The following is a 22,710-nucleotide window of genomic DNA, read 5'->3' on the forward strand; positions in this document are numbered from 1 at the left end:
GTTCAGTAAATGTGACTGAAAGCACAAGCAGCAAAAAAACAAGGGATGTGACTTAAACAGCAATAGAGGTGAATGTGCTGAGCTTTTCTCCAAATAACCTATGCTTCTATGAACTCTAAAGCAACAAATTTAATGCTGGGGGCAGAGGGGGGAGAGGGAGGAATGGAAAATATATACAATATCTGAGGACCTCAGGTGTGTTGCTTCTTCCTACCAATCAATTACAGGTAGACTATCCTTTATCCGAACTTCCGAAAACCGAAAACCTCTAAAAACCGAAAGTTTTTTTGTTCAGCGTAAGTCGTGCGCACGACATGACCAGAGTGGCGCACGACTTACGCTGAGCAGGGCAGAGGGTCACAGAGTTCCCTCCTGGGTAGGAGATTGCAGGCCGAGCCGGGCAGTGTGAAGGAGGTACCGGGAGAGTGAACCCAACAATACAGCGGCCCGTCCGATAGCTGCAGCGGCCCGTCCGATATTCTTTTCTCCCCCCCCCCGACCCGTCCGATATTCTTTTCTCCCCGACCCGAACCGCGGCCCGTCCGATATTCTTTTCTCCGCCCGACCCCCGACGACCCCCCCCCCGACCTGAACCGCGGCCCGTCCGATATTCTTTTCTCCCCCCCCCCCGACCCGTCCGATATTCTTTTCTCCCCGACCCGAACCGCGGCCCGTCCGATATTCTTTTCTCCGCCCGACCCCCGACGACCCCCCCCCCCCAACCTGAACCGCGGCCCGTCCGATATTCTTTTCTCCCCCCCCACCCGACCCCCGACCTGATTTGCGGACCAGCTTAGTAGGAGTCAGCCGATATCCGGCTTTCCAGAGAAGCAGGAAGGGGAATGAGACACGGAACAGTCGCAAGAGGTAGCCTGAACTTTTAAAATTTATATTACATACAAATTTTCCAGTCTTATAATAATTCCTTCTGAAATCCGAAAAATTCCGAAAACCGAAACTCAGCTGGTCCCAAGGCTTTCGGATAAGGGATAGTGTACCTGTACTGTGTAAATTAATTCCCTATTACTCGCCATTTAGTGAAAATTGTCTGTTATCAGAGCAGTTCTTTGCCTAACACAAATCTGTTCCCTATTTATTTTAATAATATTCAAATGTACTTTAAATATACAAGATCTTATAAAATATACGATGCCGTGGGCAGCACGGTGGCATAGTGGTTAGCACTGTTGCCTCACAGCGCCAGGGACCCGGGTTCGAATCCGGCCTCGGGCAACTGTCTGTGTGGAGTTTGCACATTCTCCCCGTGTTTGCGTGGGTTTCCTCCGGGTGCTCCGGTTTCCTCCCACAGTCCAAAGATGTGCAGGTTAGGTTGATTGGCTATGATAAATTGACCCTTAGTGTTAGGGGGATTAAATACGTGGGGTTACGGGGATAGGGTGGGATATGTGTTGGTGTAGGGGTTACGGGGATCGGGTGGGATATGTGTCGGTGCAGGCTCGATGGGCCGAAATGGCCTCTATCTGCACTGTGGGGTTTCTGTGATTCTGTGATTCTGTGATTCTGTGAAAATATTATCTGTAATCAAATGCAGAGTGTTTCTCCTTAAACATGCAAAAGTAAAAATACAAACTTCTTAAAGCCCTTTTGTGAATGTCATATAGCACCATTCTTAACTTATCACTGAAAACTGTAAAGGACTAAAAATACAGCACCTCAAGAAACTGTTCAATAAAAAAAATTCATCATCCGATGACACTTTTTTTATTCCCTGTTATCTGTGATGAGAAAGATATTTTTGTCAACACAAGGTTGCAGCACACACACATTCCCAACAGACACTGACTGATGTGGAACTTCCTCACCTGACATACTTCCGGACGCAAGACATTTGCCAAAATCATAAAACTAATTGTAATCTAATCTCAGGAGAAAGAATTCAGATGTTTTTCATAAACATTCTGTTTATTAGATTACTGGCTGAATAATGGTTGGGAGAAAGTGCTTCTTCAAAACATTATACTGTACTATATACATATCATTATATTACTGCCAATCACTTGGGAGTAATCATTTTGTCTGTGTAAACAGACTATATTTTACACTTAAATGGTACCTAGACTACAAGCCAAATACCTTTCACATATTAACAAGTAACAACTGGAATGCCACATTTTGCCTTTCTGTGAAAAATGAAGATTTTATTAAAGATTTTACCATGAAAATAATTTATATTATTGCATTTTAGTAGGATCAATTCACAAATGCTTTGCTGTTTTCAGTAAACTGTTTGCCCATCCAGATCAGAGCTGGTAGTGGAGAGAAATGGAGCATTCTCCCATTTCTGACACTAAATATTGACACTAATCACTTCCAGATCAGATACAGTAACCTGCAGCATAGAGCTCCGATACTCTTTAATCCTATGCTCTCAAGGCCACCCCATTGCAGAAGCATGATATGTCCCAGCTATGCTATGGCCTCCCTGAGTGAGTTGCCAATTTAAAGCTAGTTTTGTCTTATGGTCCCATGCCCACTAATAATTGTGTTGAGACTACCCAAACCTATTTCACATTTGGCCATTATAACCAGCAGTAAAGGTTTTCATCCTTGAAATGTTATTGCTTTATCTTTCTGAGATAATCAAATTAAGTATTGTCAGGGAGTTGGGACAGTTTCAAAAAGGTTTGGCAAGTGTTTGTTCCCAAGGATTGTGTGCCAGTTCTGTTAACAGAATGCTTTGTATGAGTTTATGACTTGTTTAAGCCATTGTCCTGAAGGACTGTATTGAACTCTAACATTACACACGAACTACCAAGTTCTATACAAAATATTATTGATTATATACGTGCAATAGATCTTGGTACAGAAATTTTTGAAATGAGTAAGTTACCTAATACTGTAGATTCTATTGATATATGGTGAAAAGATTAAACTTCTTTTTAATTAAAAATGGGAGGCTACCTGTTTTCCCCTTAATTAACAACTGGCTAACAAAACTAAGGAAATGTGAGGCATTGAAATTTGTGATTTCAGAGAAAGAAAATCCCCTTTGTTTTGTTAAACAGATTGCTTCACCCCCCAGAGAGTTCAAATATGTTGTTTTCTTTATATTTCATTTCATTTTAAATTCAAGCTGTTCCATTCCATTTTCAAAAACAAATCTTAAACAGTTCAATGTTTATATTGATCTGTAATGTCTTTAAACAGTTCTTCATTTATCATAGTCTTTATATTTTTTTCCTGAAACAATACATTGTCCTTACAACAAGAAAATGCAACAAAGAATGCATCCAGCACATCTCACAACATCAACAAGAAAAATTATTGAATTACAAATTACTAATATAACTACAGGGCATAAACTCTTTACAGAAATTAATTGTACACTGTTTTTCCATAACTTAATAGAGATGAGAGAAGGGTTCCAGGATTGCCTATCATGCAATTAAATTATAGCGTTTGAAGTATCTGAGGAACTTCAACTAAACAATCTTAAATTGTTTTGGGCATTTGTAATTCAATTTGTGAAGAGCTATATATCCAAGTGCTTTGATTAAAGGCCACTTTCCCAAATGCTGCAATGTGCTGTAATGTAGAATGGTAGAACATGGGTTGTCATAATTTCTTACACCATGAGCTCCTGAACTTAGCCATACCTCCATTGGAAGGTTCTCAGTGGAGGCCAAGCTCATTCCTCAGGGTGAAGGAAATAAATTAAATAACTGGTAATCCACTCTTAAACACATTTTAGCAACCAACTATTGAGTGGCATTGGCAGAAGCTTTGAACAACAAGGCAGACAAGGTGTGTATAGTGCTGGGAGAAAAACAGGAAAGAATAATAAATAAATTCCTGGGAGAGGGATGAGAATGAAAATCATGCATTTGCTGTTTAAGCTAGTGCACAGGTACAAAAAGTAATGAAAAAGACCAGTGGAATGTTGGCTTTTATCTCAAGGAGGCTTGAATACAACGGAGAGGAAGTGATCCTTCAATTGTACAGAGTTTTGGTCAGACCCCATATGGAGTACTGTATTCAGTTTTGGGCACCACACCTCAGGGTGGACATATTGGTCTGGAGGGGATACAACCCAGATTCACCAGAATTATATCAGGGCTTAAAGGGTTAAATTATGAGACCAGGTTGGCTTGACTTATATTCCCTTGAGTTAGTAACATAGAAACATAGTAGGAGCAGGAGTAGGCCATTCGGCCCCTCGAGCCTGCTCTGCCATTCAATGAGATCATGGCTGATCATCCAAATTCAGTACCCTGTCCCTGCCTTCTCCCCATATCCCTTGACCCCTTTAGCCTTAACAAATATATCTAACTCCTTCTTGAATATATTTAATGAATTGGCCTCAACTGCCTTCTGTGGTAGAGAATTCCACAGGTTCACCACTCTCTGGGTGAAGAAATTCCTCCTCATCTCTGTCCTAAATGGCTTACCCCTTATCTTTAGACTGTGACCCCTGGTTCTGGACTCCCCCACCATCGGGAACATCCTTCCTGCATCTAGTCTGTCTAATCCTGATAGAATTTTATAAGTTTCAATGAGATCTCCTCTCATTCTTCTAAACTCCAGCGAGTATAAGCCTAATCAACCCAATCTCTCCGCATACGTCATTCCTGCCATCCCAGGTATCAGTCTGGTGAATCTTCGCTGCACTCCCTCCATGGCAAGAACATCCTTCCTCAGATAAGGCGACCAAAACTGCACACAATACTCAAGGTGTGGTCTCACCAAGGCCCTGTACAACTGCAGCAAGACATCCTTGTTCCTGTACTCGAATCCTCTTGTTACGAAGGCCAGCATACCATTTGCCTTCTTAACCGCCTGCTGCACCTGCATGATTACCTTCAGCGACTGGTGCACAAGGACACCCAGGTCTCGTTGCACTTCCCCTTCTCCCAATCTATTGCCATTTAGATAATAATCTGCCTTCCTGTTTTTGCCACCAAAGTGGATAACCTCACATTTATCCACATTATACTGCATCTGCCATACATCTGCCCAATCACCCAACCTGTCCAAATCATACTGGAGTTTCTCAGCATCCTCCTCACAGCACACATGCCCACCCAGCTTTGTGTCGTCTGCAAACTTGGAGATATTACATCTAGTTCCCTCGTCTAGATTAGAAGGTTGAGGGGTGATCTAATTGGGGTGTTTAACATTATAAAAGGATTCAGTAGAGTAGATATAGAGAAGCTATTTCCTCTGGTGGGGGAATGTAGAACAAGGGGGCACAATCTTAAAATTACAAATATGCCATTCAGGAGTGAACTCAGGATGCACTTCTTCATACAAAGGGTAATGGAAATCTAGACTTCCTTCCTTCAAAAGGCTGTGGCTGTTGGGTCAACTGAAATTGTCAAGATTGAGCTGAACAGATGTTTGTTAGATAACGGTATCAAGGAATATGGATCAAAGGTGGGTAAGTAGAGATGAGGTGCAGATCAGGGATGATCTGATTGAATGGCAGAATAGGCTCAAACGGCTGAATTTTCTACGCCTATTCCTATGTACTGCTTCACTTTTATGGAGTATTTTCCCCTTTTTGTTTGAAGCTTTTTTCTTCCTTTTTGTAGTCTTTTTCTTCTGTTTGACAGCATGAGTGTTATTTGTCTTCCTGAGTGTGAGTGAGCTGAATTAATATCATAGGGTTAGAAATAATTAGGCGAGTGGTGTTTTGGTGATTGTCTTATTTCAGACTGGTGAATTCAGCTTCCTCACAATATCAGCCTTAGTAGCTTCAAGTCGGTTACTTCCTGCAAGGAAGTTGTAAGCAGTTATTATATATCAAAAAATATATATATATATATTAAAAGTGCTTTTGTAAAAGAGATGTTGTAATGACTTTAGATATTTCAATTCCCTCAGGTAAGGCTGTGACGGAACTTTTTCTTCCAACTTAAATATCAGATTTTGTTAGTGAGAAGGTTATAGTATTTCAATGAAAAGGTTATTACAGGAACAAAGGTAGCACTAAACTGTGAGTCACACTGTTCGGACTGCCATAATAACTTGTCAAAGGTTTCATTAGATCAAGGTTAACACAGGTTTGAATTGAATTAAAAAAAACTTTTTTAAATGGGCAAACCATTCTGAAATACTGATGGCACTAGAGGACTTGCTATTTTTTGATATACTTGAACAACTTGTTAAAGCAAAATTCTGATGCTTTGGAGCAAAATTATATTTTATTTCTTAAGCGCTTGTTTTCTCACAGCTCGATCATCGACCTGAAACATTGGGCTGGATTTTGCCATTGGGGTCAGGCTGGGGCGTGTCAGGTGGTTTTCGTGTCAGGACCCCGACTCCGATGTGAAGTGGGAAAAAAGTGCGATTTTCCCCTAATTGGGCACTTGATTTCCAGCGTGTGGGAACCCCTGGCCCAATTAGTCTTTCCATCCTGAAAGTCACCTCCAATTACATCATCAGTGCTGCTGGATTTAAAGCCTGCAAGCAGCCTTGCTTCTTCTGGAGACTGGAAATGCTTTGGACATTGTATGAAGGACTTCATTTACTGACCATGTCCACCAGCAAGCAAAAGTGTGCACCTCCATTTGATGAGCCCGCCCTCCAAGCTCTGGTGCAGGGAGCAAGATCTAATAAGGAGGTGCTCTTCCCTTCCTCAGGGAGAAAAAAGCCACAACAGACTAAAGCTGTGTGGCTGCAAGTGGCCCAGGAGGTCAATGTCATCTCTATGTGCCGCAAAACCTGGCTGCAATGCCGAAAGAGGTTTCATGACCTTCTCCGCACAGGAAAAGTGAGTATGACTTTCCCATCTCCCTCAATCTCATCCCCATCGTCTCTCAACAGCACTCTGCTTTGCCAACCTCTTCCTCCACATCCCACTTGACACTGACATCCCTGCACCCTTACCCATTCCCTCGCTCTCTATGGTCAAATTCACTTAACTATTCAACCATGCAGCCCTCACAATCCCTATCACTGTGACGCAATGACAACAACTTACAACACACAGGGAGGGCCCTTTGTCTCCTTCTAAGCATCTATGCTATGGATTCTCTACACTCACTCCTTCATTCTCACTCAAACTCCACTTGTGTCCCTCATTGCAGGAAAAGAGAACCCACAATAAGAGGGAAAGCGAGAGGACAGGAGGAGGGCCACCCTCAGTAGCCCAGCTCACCACCTTGAAGGAGGCTGAATTTGGATGATCAGCCATGATCTCATTGAATGGCGGAGCAGGCTCGAGGGACCAAATGGCCTACTCCTGCTCTTATCTTCTATGTTATGAGGTGGCACTGGAAATTGTCGGGATCGAGGGGACGGACAGGCGGGCGCATCACAGCAAGCTGGTGACAGAATAGTTTGGCATCTCTCTCATTGACATTGCATGAGTGACTGATAATGATTCTGATGCTCTAACAGATTGACTTATGATCATCTGCACAATTCAACGTGCATGCAAACTTTACCTCACATCTCTAACTCTTTCCTTTACTCCCCCACAGGACCATCGAGAGCCCCCGTCCCCACTGTCCAGGAGGAAGAGCCTGAGCTTCCAGACTCCTCAGAGGAAGCTGCAACCTCTGAGGGCGCTCCGTCAGCAGAATTAAGCACACCCTGCACCAGCGCAGACACTCACACCTCGGTGAGACCTTCAGGACATAAAGTAGAGTTGTCACCTGGTGTATCACAGCTCACAAGTGAGCATCAGCAGATGGTGGAGACAGGGACAGCAGTGGAGAGCCCTCGTTGCAGTGGAGAGAATGCTCCTAGCTCATCTCAGCTGCATGTCAACCCTGTGCCTCTGGGTCCATCCAGAAGGAGGGCGGTGCTGTAACTCCAGGAACAGGTGCAGGAGTCTCTGGCAGGTTTTGTCTCCAGGGTTGCTACGAGTGTGGAGCAAATGGAGGAATCCATCGCTAACATGAGCAGAGCCTTTGTGGAGGCATTGGCGCATGAACGCATCACCATGGAAAGGATGGCAACCTCCGTGGAAAGGATGGCTACCTCCATGGTAAGGCTGGTTACCATAGAGGAGAGGATGGCTACGGTAGAGAGGATGGCTACGTCAATGGAGGAGCTTAGTTGCCAGGGTATGGAAAACATGGTAATTGTTCAGAATAGACTGACATCTCTTGAGGAGCGATGGTCAGCTGTTGAGCAAACAAACCGGACCGTCATGCAAGTCCTCTGGAGTAGTACTTCCAGTGCAGAAATTGGTCCTTATGGCCCCCCTGCAGTGCAGCAAGGTGCTGTTCAGCCACTTGCTAGCTCTGAAGTGGGGCTGACCCATGAGAGGGATGTTGGTGGCATACAACAAGGAAGTGGGGGCTCCTCTACAAGCACTCACATGACCATGCCACTGCAGGGCCCTCGGTCAGAGCCCCACCAGAGTCCCCACCCAACTGAGATCGGCGTCTCAACCCCTGCACAGCTGCAGTAGCAGCAGACTGTTGCCAAGCCCTCACAGGTTTGCAATCCCAGAGGACGCCCTCCAAAGGTGTCAAGGCAGGAGCAGCAAGAAAGTGAGCAAGGGGCCTCCACATCTGCTGAAGCCACAGGGGAAGCACCACGTAGGAGCACACATAAGAGGAAGATAATGCACAAGTAGTCACAAGGGTACTCACTTGGGTGTAAAGTTGTGTTTAATTTTGAAAAGCCATCAGTTGCTTATTGTCATTAAAAATTCTGATGGCAAACTGTTGCAGTTGTGGCGTGTGTTATTTCGCTAATGGGACTTCCACACTGAGGGCTTAGGGCTACAGTACTTGCAATTGTCAGTATGGTGGTCAGAATGATAGGAATCCGCAGGTTCTTGGCCATTGTCGATGGTCTGATAAGAAGGTGCGAGGCAAAAGTGTTTGATTGTGCAGGCTAAGCAAATCTGGCCAAGATGAGTGCGTCCCTTGCATCCCGGGCAGCAATATGGTCGCACGCTGGCACCTTCTGGCCTGTGCAGCTTCAGGTGGGTGAGCAGCAACTTGCCGCTCCTGTTGTTGCTGCTGCTGTTGGTGGTGCTGTTGTTCATAGTTCTGCTGCTGCCACGGCTGGTCTTGGTCCGAATCTGATGTCCAGGAGGAAAGGAAATAAATGGTTCCCATGCTTCTGGTATATGCCTCAGTTGAGGAAGCGCTCAGTGAAGGTGGCGAGAGGGGTGTCCCAGGAGGTCACATTGGAGATAGGTGTCAGGCTTCAACCTTCCACAACAATGGATATGCCTGCTAAAAGTTCCCCAAGACCTGAGACAACAATGTTCTGGCACCTGCAAATGATGATTGCTGAAAACTCCTTTTTAATGGTGGAGCTGCAGCTGTTAGTAAGCAGTCCACTTGTGAGGCCGCCAGGATTCACTGGCGTGTTCCAGAGGAGACGTGCAGGACATGGGAAAAGTGGTAAAATCAGAAAGGCCTCTCAAAATGGGATTATAGAGGCAATTAAGGGCCTTAAGGGCCTATCCCGCCTCTTGGAGGCGGGTTGGAAACGGGGTCAGAAAACACGCATTTGGGAAAATTGCTCGGAGGCGGGATGGAGGTGGGATCGGGCCTGCCCGCCATTTTTGGCGATTTTAACACCTCACACGCCTCCAATTCCGCCTCCTCGGACCTGGCAAAATCGAGCCTATTAACTCTGTTTCTCTCTCCACAGATGCTGCCTGACCTGCTGATTATTTCCAGCATTTTCTGTTTTTATCTCATTTTTCTCTCACCTCCTTCATTTGTTTCCTTTTCCCATCTGTTTTTCTCTCTCCTCTTTTGTGTCTCTCAGCTTTTGCTAATGTTTCAATAGGGTATATTTCTGTCTTCACCTCCAGATGGTAATCTGGCGAAGCGGATTACCTGCCCATTGCAGAACCCACTTGATTTTCATTCCATTGAAAGCGGGTGGTGAAGATTAAATTTACCCCATGTCTCTGCTTCTGTTTCTCTCCCCTTCTGCTTCTTTCCCTCTCTCCTCTGCTGGTTTGCTGTCTGACTTCCTTTGTCTGGTTCACCCTCTCCCTCGCCCTTTCTGGTCCATATGTTCCCATTTTCTGGTTGTATGTTCTTTCCCCTCTTCTAGTTCTCTCTCGCTCCTTTTCTGCCTTTGTTCCCTCTTGTTTATTGTCTTTCTCTTCTCTTTTCACTTTCTCTTTTTCTGACATCTCTCTGCTGTCATCTGTGTATGGAGATACTTCAGGTTAGAAAGAATGTGAGTCATTAAAGAGAGGCAATGAGAGTAGGTCTAAGTGGCTAATGAGGAAAATCAGAGAGCACCTGAAGCAGCCCAAAAAACAGATGAGAGTGTCCGTTGGCGCCTGGAGAATGGGAAGTATCTAGCTGGACTGCTACAGCAGTACAATAACAACAACAACAACTTGTATTTCTATAGTACGGTGAACATGGCCCTCGCTGAGCTTTGCAAGATATGAAGAAATGGTGTAGGGACTAAAGAAAATAATTGAACATGCACAGCTAGAAGGCAAACTTGTAACAGGATGCTCATCCTTGTGGAAGCAAACGTAAAGAAATTATTTAAGGCTTCTTGTGCATTTCCAATCTTTTTAGCAACAGGCAACTTACCCTATTTCTATCCATCTTTGCATTATTCCCAACTGGGCTACCTCCATATAGTGTTCTTAGCTAAGAGGGTATGCAAGTGAAATCTTGGCTTGTTATACTTATTATGTCCAGGTTGCTCTTATAAAGAAGCGCAATGGCTGTGAATTTAAGATGAACTACAAGTTCTCTTGAAGAACCTGAACTATATGTTAGGGAGTCTAAGCATCAGTACTCTACTTAAAAGTCAATGGTGTTGATTTTCACTTTAAGTGTTGTGGGCGGAGTGAAAACCATTTTGATGGCTGGGCCCTATTTGAATCTCATTGGCGAGTTGCCCACACATTTTCCAGCAGGGCCAGTGCCTATTTAAAGCAAGGTTGTGTAAGAATAGGTGGAATAGTCATAGTAAGAATTTCTTTATACATATATATATAAAATATAAACAAACATATTAAAGACTAATTCTGAAGTAGTACGAGGTCAAGCTTGGCGTATAGCAGACATTACTTCACTAACAGAATATGGGAAGAGATAAGAAATATAGCCAGATAGTTAGGAGAATGTAAAAGAGTAACTGGTATGAATGGAGTTAGTTATAGATGTACTGGAAGGAGATAAGAAAGGGATATCCACGCTTTCTCATTAGTGAATAGAATGAACAAGAATCAGGTGGCGCAGGCGTAGTGGAAGGGATTATATAATAAACGCTGCTTTACGCGGTGACATAGTAGATTAGCATACTCCTGTATTTATCCAGATGTAGATAGGATACGTTGATGTATTAGCTTCACATTAGGAGACGTGATTTACCCTATAAAGGTATGGCACAGCGGAGCTCATTACGGGCTTCAATCTAGTTTTGTTGAGACTAGCGTGAGCAGTCAAGATGACACACTTTAGGTATTCTTGATGTGTCCTTTGCACATGAGTTACTATTGGTACCAGTCTCATGGGCACTGCATGAAAGGGGTTGTGTCTTTGATTTGATTAAATAAAAAGTATTAACCAGAAAGATACTAATAGGCCTTGCTATTATTCACAAGATAATTACCTTTATCTATTAAATGATTTTCCCTATACACTAGTTTCATACTAACTCCAATAAGCACAAATTACAACAGAGTATTTTTGAAAATTTGGTAATGCCATTCAGAACAGAACATCTTTTTCGGAAGCTGTGGGACAAATAGATTGTGCTGGAACAAATCCAATTTTCATAAAACTGCAGAAAATTTTACTCATGTGTACAATGGCATATTAAACAAGAAATTAACTAAGTACATCAAGGGGGTAAAATTGGTCGTTGGCAGCTGTGCAAAGCGGCCAATAACGAATCAGCAGTGCATTTTACATACACCCGATTTTCTTTTCCATTGACTTCAATTAGTTAGACATATTCAATGGGCTGGATTTTCATTGAGGAGTCGGGTAGGAGGCGGGAAACATAGAAACATAGAAGATAGGAGCAGGAGTAGGCCATTCAGCCCCTCGAGCCTGCTCCGCCATTCAATGCGATCATGGCTGATCATCCAAATTCAGTACCCTGTCCCTGCTTTCTCCCCATACCCCTTGATCCCTTTAGCCTTGAGAAATATATCCAACTCCTTCTTGAATATATTTAATGAATTGGCCTCTACTGCCTTCTGTGGTAAAGAATTCCACAGGTTCACCACTCTCTGGGTGAAGAAATTCCTCCTCATTTCTGTCCTAAATGGCTTACCCTTTATCCTTAGACTGTGACCCCTGGTTCTGGACTCCCCGACCATCGGGAACATCCTTCTAGCATCTAGTCTGTCTAGTCCTGTTATAATTTTATAAGTTTCGATGAGATCCCCTCGCATTCTTCTAAACTCCAGCGAGTACAAGTCCAATCGTCCCAATCTCTCCTCATACGTCATTCCTGCCATCATCCCAAATCAGATAGAGAGATGTCTGTTGTAAAAGAGCTGTGGTCAACACAGAAGATGAGAACACTGAAACAGGAAATTTAGTGGAGTCAGACCAGAATATAGATAACAGTAGAGGTATGAACCCTCCTCCTAGAGAGAGAGAAAATCAGATGAGGTCCCAGAAATTCAAGCATAGGGTACATTTCCTGCAACTGAATGGTGAGAGCCAAGACTCCCCAGATATTGGGCCTCACCCTTTATTATAATGGAGCCAGCTGGCGATTTGCCACTGCTAGCATCACAACAGCCCTCAGGTAAGTGGATCAAGTCTGGGATTAGGGCCAGAGGCCGAGAATCGAGGGGGTCGGGAAACATCGGGGCAAGACTCCGGTAATCACGGGGTCGGGGGGAGTGGGTGGTAAATGAGGGTGAGGGATAGATCGGGGGCATCAAAGATGAGGGGGTAGCGGCGGTGATTGGTTCCTTTTAAGTGGGGTTGGGAGGAGCACTCCTGCTCCTCCCGGTTCCAGATTCAGGTAAGTTATTTATCTTCTTGGTTGGGCCAAGTAGGCAATCCCTAGGGCTGGTTTCCTTGAGTGTCTACAGTGGGCTGTTATTTTATACCACATTGTGGGCAGTGCCTCACTGTGAGAACTGCCTCACTGCCCGGCCCTCTCAATTTCATTGAAATATAGGCCGGAATTTTCCCATTGCAGAGCGTGCAGGTTTGGGGGCGTGTCAGCAGTTAAAAGTGTGGAGATTGACAGCGCGTCGGGAACCCGCCATCACCCATCTGACTTCCGCTTTAACTGGGGCGCATTTTGTGGCACGCCATGGACCCACTTGGGAGAGCTGGGCGAGCTCATTGAGGTACTTAACTGCTCATTTACAGACTCTTAACTGCCTTTTTAACCTCATTTTTGGCTTTAACTTGCAGCGCATGCGATTCACGCCTGTGAAGGGGAGGAGAAGCTCAGTGGCAATTGTGCGAGTTCATTAAGTGACAGCTGGAAAAAATACATCAATACTCACACCTTACACCTGCTTCCTTGCCTAAGGGAAAGGCTCTGGCTGACACCATTTTGGGCAGAAATTTAGCTTTCAGGAGTTTGCAGGTCATTTCTGCAAACTCGGAAGCCACTCTCACCACATTGCTAGTCACTCTCACTACATTGAAGGATTGGGCCTCTGATCTCCACTTTACCTGCCATCTATCAGATCAGCATGGGCGCCGCTTATGCTGTCTCACCTTGGACATCAGAATCGGACCAAGATGAGCCACAATACCAACAAAACCAGCCACACCAGCAGCAGCAGCCACAACACCAGCAGCAGCAGCCACTACAACAGCAGCCTTCTCCTCAATGACCTGATGCTCCACGGGAGAGAGGGGGTCAGCACAGAGGTGCACCGTGCCGGAGGCGATACCCCTAACACAGAGGATGAGCTTCCTGGTCATGACTGAACAGCAGTGGTTAAGGAGGCTCAGGATATCGCACGAGGTCGTCGCAGACATTTGTAACTTTCTGAAAGAAGACCTGCTGCCCAGAGGACCTGGTGGACACAGTGGCTGTCAAAGTCACCACTGCCCTCAAAGTCTTCGCCTCAGGCTCCTTCCGGGGATCTGTAGCAGACATTTGCAGGATCTCGCAGTCCGCCACCCACAGGTGCATTACCCAGGTGACTGATGCCATGTTTGACAAGTCAGCCGATTATGTAAACTTTGCCACTGATGAAGCCAGTGTTACTGAGCGTGCACTTTGCTTTGCCTCTCTGGCTGGCTTCCCACAGGTGCAGGGCGTCATCGACTGCACACATGTGCCCATCAAGGCACCCCCACATCAACCAGGAGTGTTTGTGAACTATAAGGGCTTCCACTCCCTCAATGTGCAGCTCATCTGCAATCATAAAAAGATCATCATGCTTGTGTGCTCCAGATTCCCTGGCAGCTGTCATGACTCTTTTCGTGCTGTGCCAGTCCACCCTCCCTCAGCTCTTCGTAATTCCAAACAGACATACCGGCTGGCTGCTTGGAGACAAGGGCTACCCACTGAAAACATGACTGATGACACCCTTGAGGTGGCCAAGCAATGAGGCTGAGGAGCGCTATAATGACAGCCACATGTCCACCATTTGTGTCACAGAGCAAGCAATCGGCATGATGAAGATGCACTTCAGATGCCTTGACAGATCTGGAGGAGCTCTTCAGTATGCACCAGCCAGGATCTCCAGAATCATCGGCATATGCTACGTGCTGCACAACATAGCGGAGCAGGGCACAAAGCGCAAAGCCTCTCCGGAGGAGAAGGAACAGGTGGGACATGAGAAGAAGGAGTAGGAGGAGGAGGAACAGGTGGTACACGAGGAGGAGGATGAAACTGAGATGGAGATACACCACCAGCGGCGCATATTGCTGCCTGGGCGGCATCTTAATGGCCCGATTTACTTAACTTGCGCCAGTGCACCCATATGGCTCCCAGATGCTGTTGTAACTTCCCGCTGCCCGTGCCCCCCCGCCCCCAACAACAACACAAAGCACCCCTACAATGACCAAGCCAATCCTCTCACCCAAACCCCCATTGCTCAAGGTTAAGTAACGTCTCACCATTCACTTCAAGTGACAAAGCCACTTCCCAGGTAGCAGGCAAAAATGGACAAGATGGGAAAGTTGTGCAAAGAAATAAATTTATGTGCATCATAAATATAACTGAAACTTAACATTAACATTTTTTCATACACCCATGTTCATACTCTTGTGCATCTAGGATTGTGTCTTTTTTCATTTCCGCGTGCTTCAACGAGGTGCAACCCCTGTGGCTTCAGCGGAGGTAGAGGCAGGCAGCTCGCTTCCCTGCTGCGACTGCTTTGACACTTTTGGCAGACGCCTCTGGGTTTTGGAGCCTGAGGGCTGTAAGATTCGCAAAATTCTGCAGATCCCCCAAACCAAGAAGATTACCCCAAAAGAAGAGATTTTTGGACTGTTTAAAGAATATTGGGCCTAAAAGGGGCTTAAAGTCAAAACCCCAGGATTTTGGTTATTTTAAAAGGCATGTCCAGGCCTGTGAAAGGCTGCGACAAAGGGGTTGGGATAGGCCCCTGTAAAACGAGCAGTTTGGATATTGGCATAAGCCAAGCTGTCTGGGGACTATCTGGACTGTCTCAGTCATTTTACATAATGACAATAGGCCCACGGAAGAGCAGTTCCCGCCCAAAAACTACAGAGCCATCCAAAGTATGCATAATGCAGAACCTGCCACTGACCAACAAAAGGGGCCCTGACCCCAGCAGGAAAAGACAAATCTTACTAATCGAACCAGAGATTAAACAGTCATTTAAAGCCATTTTTGGTTTTGATGGACCATCCTGAAACTAATTCACACCAACTTAAACCAATTTAGATGGGACCAGCTCGAAACCCGTTAAAGAATTCAAAAACTATTACTGTTAACGAGCCCGCCAAAAATGACAATGGGCCAGAGAAGATTTGGCGGGCAGATAAGCAAGGCCTTAAACGATATAATTGGGGTCTACTTTTTCAGTAGAAATAGTGAGTCGGTTTCATTCGGTCAAGGAGTTCGGTTCAGTACAGTCCGGAAGAAGAGAGCAGTTCAGTTTCAGCCCGTTCGATACAGCACGGCTCGTGTAGAAGAGAAGAAGGAAACTTCAAAATCTACATCGTCACAAAAGTATCCGAGCCAGGAGAAGACATCATCGAACGCCTCACGGCAACCAAAGGCCCCAAGAAACAAACAACCAAAAATATTACCAGCAACTTGGTAATATTGGGCCACCGCGACCGACAAGAAACCAACCTGGAAGAAACCGAAGATTCGCAAGTTTGTTTCCACTCTACAAACTATTCTGACTTACCCCTAGGTAAGATTTGATGAAAAGACTCTAGACCCTATTTCTGACCAAAAGAAATTGGGTACTTACCCGATAGATCCAATATGCACCCGACCGCATCAGTGGACACGCAGAGACTGAAACAGCAACGCAGGTGAAGTCTTCTTCCGCATCCGGGGTATGGCAGGCCCCAACTGCCACACCTAGAGAACCCCAAAATCGCGAACCTCTACAACTGTCAAAAGAAGTCATTTGGTGAACATTATCCCTGGTCCTCTGGAGTCCAACTTAGTTAGTGTAGTGGGATTGAGAGGGGTGAAGTATTCTGTCTATTGTTATTCTCCCTCGTATATTCCGAAGTGTTCCCCCTTTTAGAGTGATAAGATTGTTGTGCTGTATATATTTTCTTGTCTCAAATAAAACCCAAGTTTTTCACCAACTCAGTTGTCTGATGCAATTTCATTACAACCCCCAAATAAGTCCACGGTCTAGAACCAAGGGAGTGGGAGCGATTCGAACCGCTCATGAGTCAGAGGCAAAGCTGACCACACACACCACCCCCTACAGGGCCCCATCAAAGATTGCTCCTCCTGCAACTGTGCAGGGGCAGACTCGGCATTCGGGATCCAAGGCAGCATGTGGGGCTCTGACTGAGAGGGAGGCAAAGGGGGAGAAGTGTGAGCGCTTTGAGAATAGGCCCCACTTCCATGTCCCCTCTCACCACCATCCCTCTCATGGGCCACCTGCACTTCCCTGCTAGCAAGAAGCTGGAGAGAACATTGCTGCGCATCAGTCTACGTTTGTATCCCTCCTTAAGATGAAGTCACTGAGAATCTGCAATCTGTTGCTCAAAGCAAGCACGTTCTCATTAGATTGGCGCATTTGCTGCTCCATGCAGGTGGCCATCCTTTCCATGGAACAGCACATCGTACATCGTCGCCATCACTTGCAAGATGGTTCTGCTCATGTTGGAGATGGACTCCTCCATTCTCAGTACAGTTGCACACATCGTGGCTGCAAAAGCTGCCAGAGCCTCGCACAATTGTTGCTGCTCCTCCAAGATCACCCTCTTTCTCGATGGCTCCCAAGGTTCAGCATCTGCATCCAGCTCAGCAGAACTTGGAGCGTCCTGTGCCCTCCGGCGAGGAGTCTCCACTGCTGTCCCTGTCAACACCATCTGCTCTTGCTCACTTGTGATGTGTGAGATACCAGGTGACAACACTACTCTATCTCATAGGACCCATCGAGGTGTGCGTATCAGCGCTGGTGCTGGGTCTGCTGACGGTGCATCCTCAGAAAATGGAGCTTCCTCTGAGGAGTTGTCATCCTCCTGCAGCTGGACAGTGGCGGGGGGGGGGGCACTTGATGGACCCGTGGGAGAGTAAAATGACGAATTAGAAGTCTTATGATAAGAATGTGTAACGTTACTGTTATGCACATGATGAAATTTCACCATGAGTACCATGTGGCTGTATGATATTTAATTCCGTCACCAGGTTGCTGGGAGGTCTCCCTCTCTCCATCTCCCACCACCAGCAGCTCTGCAACTCCAGAGATTTCTAGTACCTCCTCCTCTGCTGGAGCCAAATTGGTGAATATTGGAGGGCCACCTCCAGGTCGCTGCCTCTCCCTGTTGTTCTGGGCTCTCTTCTCCTGCAAGGAGGGAAAGAAGAGAACTTTGAGTGAGAGTGATGGAATGAGTGCAAGGAAATGGATGAGCTACATCTGTAGAGGGTGACTATGAGGGAGTGGCGTGACATTGCCAAATGGCCTCCTTCTATGGTGTTACTTGCTATAATTGCATTAGGATGTGGGTGAGTGTCAGTTGTGGTTAGTCAGAGGGGGATGTGAGTAGGTAAATAGACAGAGAGGAATGGGTGCACTTACAAGGTAGATTGGTGTGAGGAGTGATGTGCAGGAGTAGGCTTGGGATGGCAGAGTGATGGGGTTGGGGTTACAGGCACATCAGGATGCCGGCGAATGTGACATTGCACTCACCTTTCCTGGCCTCAGAGATCATTGAATCTTTTGCGGCACTGGATCCATGTCCACCTCACCACATCCCTGCTGCTGACCTCCTCTGCGGTCTCTAGCCATGCCTTCTTAGTGTCTTTGGCTGGTCTTTTGCGGCCATTCTCAGAGAATTGGACCTCCCTGCATGCTCTGACTCCCTGAATCAGCACTTCCAGGGAAGCATCTGGGAATCTTGGTGCAGCTTTCTGCCTGTGTGACTCCATGACCCACAAAAATCTCAATATTATGCAGCAATTTGTAGCTCTCCCAAACAACTTTATCTCTCCTACAGCAACCTTCAACTGAGATGTGTGCAAGGCTGCTCTAAATATCCCCGCTGAAAATGAGTCATCGGTGATGTCATCAGACCCGCTCCATTTAATTGGGCCGGGAAACCCACATGACTCTTTCAATTGGTGTAAGTGAGTTAAACGCGCAGAGCAGAACGCACTGTTGAAAAGTTTGGGATGGCGACCCGCTACATGGCCCACACGCACCCGCCCCGACGCTCAGGTAAAGATTCCGGCCATAATATGCCTTCAGAAAAATAAGAGAGAAAAGTTATCCTAAAACACAGCAGAGGGGTGATCACGGGATTGGGTGTAATATTCTGGCATGGATAGAGGATTGGCTATCTAACAGAAGGCAGAGAGTTGGGATAAATGGTTCATTCTCAGACTGGCAATCAGTAACTAGTGGTGTTCCGCAGGGGTCAGTGCTGTGTCCCCAACTCTTTACAATCTATATTAACGATTTGGAGGAGGGGACCGAGTGTAACATATCAAAGTTTGCAGATGATACTAAGATGGGAGGGAAAGTAGTGAGTGAGGAGGACATAAAAAACCTGCAAGGGGACATAGACAGGCTAAGTAAGTGGGCAGAGATTTGGCAGATGGAATACAATACTGGAAAGTGTGAGGTTATGCACTTTGGCAGGAAAAATCGTAGAGCAAGTTATTATCTTAATGGCAAGAAACTGGAAAGTACTGAAGTACAAAGGGATCAGGGGGTCCTGGTGCACGAAACTCAAAAGGTTAGTATGCAGGTGCAGCAAGTGATTAAGAAGGCCAATGGAATGTTGGCTTTCATTGCTAGGGGGATAGAATATAAAAATAGGGAGGTATTGCTTCAGTTGTACAAGGTATTGGTGAGACCGCACCTGGAATACTGCATACAGTTTTGGTGTCCATACTTAAGAAAAGACATACTTGCTCTCGAGTCAGTACAAAGAAGGTTCACTCGGTTAATCCCGGGGATGAGGGGATGGACATATGAGGAGAGGTTGAGTAGATTGGGACTCTACTCATTGGAGTTCAGAAGAATGAGAGGCGATCTTATTGAAACATATAAGATTGTGAAGGGGTTGGATCGGGTGGATGCGGGGAGGATGTTCCCGATGATGGGTGAAACTAGAACTAGGGGGCATAGTCTTAGAATAAGGGGCTGCTCTTTCAAAACTGAGATGAGGAGGAACTACTTCACTCAGAGGGTGGTAGGTCCATGGAATATGCTGCCCCAAAAAGCTGTAGAAGCTACATCATTACATAAATTTAAAACAGAAATAGACAGTTTCCTAGAAGAAAAGGGAATTAAGGGTTACGGGGAGCGGGCAGGAATTTGGACATGAGTCTAGGTTCGGATCGGTCATGGCCCTGTGGGTAGCGGAGCGGGCCCAGGGGCCGTGTAGCCCGATCCTGCTCCTATTTCATGTGTCTAATTCTGTTAGATTCAGGAGATGGTTCTGTGATAGTAGATTGGCGGTTAGGATCAGATCAACCATGATCTTATTGAATGGCGGAGCAGGCTCGAGGGGCCGATTGGCCTACTCCTGCTCCTATTTCTTATGTTCTTATGTCTTCAATTTAGATGCAGCGCTAATATTATGGAACTACTTTAAAATAACTGCACATGAAAGACAGTTCAGAACAAAAGCTAAAAAAAGAGCTTGTACTAATATAGGCCTAGAAATTGGGTTTTGGCTTAGCCAGGGCTTTAGCGCCGGAAGTTAGTGCCGGCGCTAAGTCCCCTGCGCGCGGCAAAAATTCAGTGGCGTCGCGCCCAAACGGCTGCCGGCGCTACTGAAGGGTCTTAGCGCCTGGAAAAGGGCGCTAACTGCCGTTTCGCGCCGCAATTCCGGCGCTGCGGCACCCGATGCGGTGCGGCAGGCTGGGGAAGTGCAGGCCTCCTCCTTCCGTTAAGGAGGAGCTGCCTGCACCCGGCCGCGGCCCGCGCAAATCTGCTTAAAAATGAGCCCGGCACCTCGGACAAGTGCCGGGCTTGCATCTGTTCCGGGGGGGGGGGGGGGAAAGAAGTCCGGGGAGGGAGCTGCGGGCAGGCGGCCGGCGGGAAAGCGGCCGGCCGCCGCGGGGCCTTTAATGCGCCGGCGCTAACTGCAGTAAGGCACCTCTGACAAAACGCTGGTTGCGGCTGCCACGGGCGAGGCGGCCGCAACTCAATTTCGGAGTTTGGGCGGGTTACCACGGCAACCGGGACGCTGCGCACACCGATGACGTCATCGGTGCCAGCGCAGCGCTACCGGAGCACCGCCGATTTAGGGCCCCAGGGAATTTCACTACTGGCCATAACTCCGGCGCAAGGCCCTCTAGCGCCTCAAATGAGGCGCTAAGGCTACTGAATTTTCAGCCGATAGTGTCTTGCATATCCCAAAGTGCTTCACAGCTCAGGAATTACTTTTCAGATGTAGTCACTATTGTTTTGTATGCAAAAGTTGCATCCAATTTTCACACAACAAAATCCCACAAACAGAAAATGAGATAAATGACCAGATAATCTGTTGACCGGGATATCAGATGAACTGACTGCTCTTCTTCAAATAGTGCCATAAAATCTTTACACCCATCTGGAACAAGCATATGAGGCTTCAGTTTAACATCTGATGGAAAACATCGCACAATACAGTACTCCTTCGGTACTGCTCTGAATTGTCAGTGTAGATCATATCCACACATCCCTTTGTGATACAGGGTGCAAAACCAGTTTTCAATGACCTACAAAAGCTCCCCCAAAAACAAATAAACACACACACACACACACAGCTCTCTAGGCTACATAAGTGGTTAAAATAACAACACCCACCATAGACATGGACTAAAATCTCCAGTTGCTGATGTTTACAATTGACCTGCAGTATATTGTACATCATATATCAAACTGATTGGAGAGCTCTCTTTCCTACCATTTAATAAATCATTAATAGACAAAAGTGCTCAATTATTAAACCAGTTTTAGTATTTCAGTTGGGTCCACAACTTCGAAAATGGAAATATTTTAACAACAGATTTCAATTGAAAGCAAGTGTTGGCTGGTAAAGCACTTCAGTTATAATTTTTTAAAGTGCATTTTTTTTATTGGCCATTACAGCATTTTTCAAACTCTTTGGAGTGGAATGTTCTTTCAACAACTATGTTAAAATTAGAACTAACACTGATAGTCTCTGGTTGGTGTGATATAGATCAATCCACATCTTTTATAAAAAGTAGGGCTATGTATAATGACACAGTGTTTTGGAGCACCAATGCATTGTATCATGGAGTGGTGGGGAATACAGGTTCAAAGCCCTATTTTGCCACATTCCGATCTCATCCATATCACTGTATGGAGAGACCTCCTGTTGATGGGAGGAAGAAAAATCATCACTAGGCTGTTTGTGCATGCTTTCTTGGGACTGGTTTAAGAGCAGCATTGGTAGATGACTAAGAGTAGGTCACCCTCTCAGAGTTGTATGACATGAGTAAAAATACAGATAGGAACAGTCACCAATCATGAACAAAAGATAGGTAAGAAAAGATAATGGCCTAGAAATTGGGTTTTGGCTTAGCCAGGGCTTTAGCGCCGGAAATTTGTGCCGGCGCTAAGTCCCCTGCGCGCGCCAAAAATTCAGTGGCGCCGCGCCCAAACGGCTGCCGGCGCTACTGAAGGGTCTTAGCGCCTGGAAAAGGGCGCTAACTGCCGTTTCACGCCGCAATTCCGGCGCTGCGGCACCCGATGCGGTGCGGCAGGCTGGGGAAGTGCAGGCCTCCTCCTTCCGTTAAGGAGGAGCTGCCTGCACCCGGCCGCGGCCCACGCAAATCTGCTTAAAAATGAGCCCGGCACCTCGGACAAGTGCCGGGCTTGCATCTGTTCCGGGGGGGGGGGGGGGGGGAGAGAAGTCCGGGGAGGGAGCTGTGGGCAGGCGGCCGGCGGGAAAGCGGCCGGCCGCCGCGGGGCCTTTAATGCGCTGGCGCTAACTGCAGTAAGGCACCTCTGACAAAACGCTGGTTGCGGCTGCCACGGGCGAGGCGGCCGCAACTCAATTTCGGAGTTCGGGCGGGTTACCACGGCAACCAGGACGCTGCGCACACCGATGACGTCATCGGTGCCGGCGCAGCGCTACCGGAGCAACGCCGATTTAGGGCCCCAGGGAATTTCACTACTGGCCATAACTCCGGCGCAAGGCCCTCTAGCGCCTCAAATGAGGCGCTAAG

General features: G+C 46.4%; 1 protein-coding gene across 3 annotated transcripts in view; it reads right to left on the reverse strand.

The window, feature by feature from the left end:
• The window catches only part of adcy2b (adenylate cyclase 2b (brain)), a 779,528-nt gene that overhangs the window by 701,277 nt on the left and 55,541 nt on the right, over positions 1–22,710 (reverse strand). The window lies entirely within an intron of this gene.

This window comes from Somniosus microcephalus, chromosome 5 (genome assembly GCF_052327205.1).
Source record: "Somniosus microcephalus isolate GS21.2 chromosome 5, FLI_Smic_1.0, whole genome shotgun sequence".
NCBI lineage: Eukaryota > Metazoa > Chordata > Chondrichthyes > Squaliformes > Somniosidae > Somniosus > Somniosus microcephalus.